Source organism: Amblyomma maculatum, chromosome 6 (genome assembly GCF_055883805.1).
Source record: "Amblyomma maculatum isolate TAMU_Amacu chromosome 6, ASM5588380v1, whole genome shotgun sequence".
In the NCBI taxonomy this organism is placed as follows: domain Eukaryota; kingdom Metazoa; phylum Arthropoda; class Arachnida; order Ixodida; family Ixodidae; genus Amblyomma; species Amblyomma maculatum.
In genome coordinates this window covers 88,873,456-88,878,344 of record NC_139349.1, presented here as the reverse complement: position 1 = coordinate 88,878,344, position 4,889 = coordinate 88,873,456, and positions in this window count along the sequence as shown.

Below are 4,889 nucleotides of genomic sequence, written 5' to 3'. Positions count from 1 at the left end.
ATCCTAATTTGTTCGACTTTTGGCACTATTTGGCCGTCTACTGTTACGCTGATGTTTATCTGGCGTTTACACCTGAGCGCCTTCGGGTTGTAGATAAACAGTTCCGATTTTTGTGGAGAGCACGAGAGGCCCCTTTCGGCCGCGTAGGACACGACGGTGTCCGCCGCCGGTTGCAAGCGCTCCTCGATGCTCGCGTCATTCCCCTGGGTAGCCCACAGGTTGACGTCGTCCGCGTACATACTGAATTTCAAGTTTTCCACTTTCCTCAGTTCTGCCGGGAGGTTTCGCATGGCAACATTAAAGAGGAACGGGGACAGCACCGAACCCTGTGGCGTACCCCTGCTTCCTAGTTTGACGGTGGAGGATTCAATGTCCTGAAACTTTATCTTTATCGTTCTACCCGACAGGAAGTCTTTTACGTAGTCGTACGTTTTCTTTCCGACCCCCAATTCTTGGAGACCAGAAAGAATTGCCGCGTGTTTTACGTTATCGAACGCCTTTGTCAGGTCTGGACCTAGTAGTACCCTCGCGTTCCTGGTTTCGCTTTCTATGATATCGTGTCTCAAGCGGAGCATTACGTCCTGTGTGCACAGGCCGGGCCGAAACCCAACCATTTCGTGTGGCCACAGGTCGTTAAGCTCCATGAAACGCGTTAGTCGCGTTTGGACTACCCGCTCCATCAATTTCCCTATACAGGATGTTAGAGAGATTGGTCGTAAGTTCTCTAGTTTAGGGGGTTTGCCTGGCTTCGGTATCAAAATTACGTTTGCCGTCTTCCACTGTTGTGGGAGGCGGCCGCTGTCCCATACGATTCTCATGTACTTGGTGAGCGCGCGGATGGAATTATCGTCCAAATTTCGGAGAACCTTGTTTGTGATTCCGTCTGGGCCGGGAGCCGATTTTGTTTTTAGGCCTAATATTTCGGCGCGAACCTCCGCCTCCGTGATCGGCGCGTCTAGGGCCTCGTTTAAGGGTCCTTCGTAATCCGGCAGGGGTAAGGTTTGCGTGTCGCCTACGTGCATGTTAATTAGTTTCGCCATGAGTTCCCCGTCCGTGCCCTCGAACGCGTATCTGGCTTTCGTCAGTCCTATGCCCGATTGAGTTTTCGAATTGTCAGGATCAAGTAGGTGTCTGAGTAGGCTCCACGTATTAGCAAGGCTCATGTTCCCTTCCATCTCGTCACACCCACTACACCAGTTTTGTTCGCAATGTTTTACTGCGTAATCTTCAATCTCTTTGATATATCTTGCTATCCTTCGCCTAAGGTTCCTGTTCCATCTTTGCGACCGGAGACGCCTCTCCATGCCGCATTTTGCTTCCCACATATGAAGGAGTTTGCTGTCAACCGTCACCGGCGCATCGTCCTCCCGTAGGGTCGTGGTAGCTTTCTCTACTTGTTTCTTAAGCGTCTCTGCCCATGGCTCTATGTTTTGGATTTCATCTCCCGATTCGCAGTTTTCTCTGATTTGCCTAAACCTGTCCCAATCGGTGATTTTGGGTTTTTTGAGGCGACGCGTTTTGACGCCCTTGCTGAGGGTGAGAGCCAGAACATAGTGGTCGCTGCCAAAATTTTGAGCTGTGTTTTTCCAGACTGCGTCTCCCGTGTTTTTTCCTAAGGTAAGGTCCGGGGTGGTGTCTGCACAGACGCTGTTTCCCATCCTGGACGGACAGCTAGGGTCCGTCAGCAGGGTGAGGCCGAGCTCATGTATGTCCTCCCACAGTTGCCTACCCTTGGGGTCGAGTCTATTGTAGCCCCATTCTTGGTGGGCAGCATTGAAGTCTCCTAGAATTATAAGAGTATTGCTTCCTGCTGTTTTGATCGCTTTGCGGAAGAGGGTGCGGAAACGTACCTTTCTCTGCTGGGGGGTGCTGTACACATTTAAGATGAAGAGACTAGCCTCTTCCTTGCGACCAGTGATAATTTCTATTAATACAGCTTCGATGTCTCGTGAGTTGACCTCATGCTCGACTACCGCTATGTGTCTTTTAACTAGCGTGGAGACGCGGGATTTTTCTCCCCGGTAACCGTGGAACGCCTGATATCCCGATAATTTTGGTAGTCCTTTTCCTGTTTCCTGAAGGGCTATAGCTAAAGGTTTTTCTGCGCTCTGCTCTAAGTGCTGTTGCAAGAGCGCTCGCTTTCGTTGGAAGCCGCGGCAGTTCCACTGCCACACCAGAGAGTCTTCATTTTTACTGCGCCTGTCCATTTTGTTGAATTGGGGTCACAGTCTTTTCTAATGTAGTTAGCCTCTCGGTGAAGGCGTTCTGCATCGCGGTGAATTGCGTCTGCATTTGATTTACCACACCCATTAATTGGGTGAGGAGGGTCTCGATTCTTTCAAATCTTGCTTCGTATTTAGCGTCCAGTCTCCTTTCTAATGCCACCAGCGGATCCGTCTCGTTCCCTTTACGTTTTTGCGGGGGTGGCCTGATTGTTTCAATAATCATTTTCTCCTCTTCATTATCCCTCTGCTCAGGGAGCGCGACTACGACCTTTGTAGGCGGGGAAGAGGGCATCTGTTTCTGTACCTGTTTTTGGGGTACCAGTTGGTTCCTCGGTGGAGGAGGGGGGGTACTCTTTTCCATTCTTAAATTTTGAATCTCTGTAGTGAGCGTGCTGAGCATGCTCTTGAGCTCTCGATTCTCTTTTTCTAGTTTTTTAGTTCTCTCGTCTGCCTCCCTATTTACCTGGGAACTGCTAACCGTGAAGCTTACCGTTTTTCGATCTTCGCTCGGACTGCGTCTGCGTGCAGGTGGTCCCCACGACGTCTTGGGGTCCCGTGTAAAGCACCCGGAGCTGCTGGCAGTGGATGAGTCGGCCAAGGTCCTCGAACTGGAGCGGCTTCGTCCAGAGCTGGAACGGTCCCTGGTACCGGAGCTCGAGCGGCGTCGCGTAGAGTTGGCGGTGGCTCCTTCCTCCAGCCTTGGGAAGTCCCCCTCTTTGGCTGTGAAGTGATGGCAGTCCTTGCTGTTTTATCTCGATCTCCTTCTTAGTAGCCGGGGGTCCTCTTCACCATTTCTGGTTCTTGAGCGTCCCGCTCGCTCGCAGTTTTGCGTTGCATCAGCCATTTTCAGTTGTTCCTGCTGACCCAGTTTTTTCTCCCAACGTCTTTTTTTGGTGATGTATGGGGTTCTATATATCTCACGGCATCGCTTGTCGCCGAGGAGGTGATTCTTTCCGCATAGCTGGCACCTCGGTTCGCACAGATGACCTTCTTTCGGGTTTTCCATACCGCATCCGCGGCACTTTTTATTTGTCGGATCCGGACAGACGTCGTCTCGGTGTCCCATGCGCCCGCACGCGTGACAAACTTCATATTTCTTCTTGTACAAGACGCATCTTTGCGCGAAAGGAGATAGGTACACCCAGCGCGGTACCTTCTGATCTTCGAAGAGGATTAGTATTGTCTTGGAGGTTGCTCCTAGTCTGCGAACACCGAGCACTGAAGGGTTCTCCTTTCTCCTGCGTATTCGCTCCAATAGCTCTTCGTTGGAATAGCGTAGGGGGACGTCGTGCACGACTCCCTTGCCGCAATCTTCAGGCATAGCGGGATAGGCCTTTACTTCTATATTTTCGCTGCCGCAAAGAACTGCGCGCAAAGCCGCGTACCTTCTTCCACGCTCTTCGCTAGTAGTGGCGATTAGTATGGACTGTTGCTTTATATTTGCCGAGAAGATGTCGTTCTTGGCGTCCTTGAGCTCGATGCCGGCAGCGCGGGCGATCGATTCAGCCAGTTCAATCAGCGCGTGACATCACACGCCACGTGACACGAAAGCGAGAGATGGGCTCCCAACTTAAGCGGTCGTCGCGGCGCGGTCGGAGCCTCGGCTCAGTTGCCAGGAGCTGGCAACTTGGGTCTCTTGTTTCACATTGGACGGTTATCTCAGACTCATCCTGCTAGGACCTAGGCATTCACGTTACCCCTATAGGCCACTAAGGCACGTTCATACGGCTTGGTTAAAGATATATGGGCTGAGGAAGAAGAAAAAGAGAAGAAGAACGCTAGGCCCCCCGCAGGTATTGCGAGTGCTCAATATTTGGTTCAGCAGCGTTGAACACTTGTAATTTTTTCACTGTAACAAGGAGTTCACCAAGGATTCCTGCAGGACTTTTCGTTCCCTGTAGCCGGGCAACAAAGAGTGTACTGCCGGACAGTTCGGGTTGAAGCAGTGTGACAGGGTAGATGACATTATTTCAACACGCTGTCGCCTGACAGAGTCGACCAAATGTTTCCACAGTGTGAACTGGGCTTTAAGGAATGGAAATGCGCAAGAAACACGGACAACGAGAGCACAAGGACAGGCGCATAGAACAAGGAATGCGCCCGCCCTTGTGCCCTTGTCTGTGTTTTTTATGCGCATTTACATTCCTTAAGGTATATTGGACCTATTGAGCCGCCGAGAATTCCTGTCTACAGAGTGTCCAGTTCAAAGGCAATCAGCCTTCGGGGCCTATAAAAGAAAGCGCTGCCGCTTGTCTGGGGAGACCGTCATGAGCGCCTTCGCGTGCAATGCTGCTCGCCTTGACTGGACGTGGCGGGGTCTTCCTGGCCGTCGATATAAGTAGACAGAAGCGTGAAGCCAGTAACTTTAGGCCCTCGTGCCTATGTTTCTGTGCCTTGTACCATGACAGTAAGTATCCCATATATGTATATACGCCTTTCGTTCGCATCATTTGTGGACTCGAATCTTGAATATCCGGAAACAGACTTGAAGCGTGACAACTGTTTGGCAGTGCCTGAATTGTCAGCGTGGTGTTTTTGCTCCGATTCAGTGAGTTTACCGCCTTCTCTCTTTCAAGTTCGCTAGGCTTACGTAAGATGTTCTTCATTGTGCTTTTTTAAGCGAGTTTTTTGTGGCTTTCATGCAAAAACTGCCATAAACCTAGG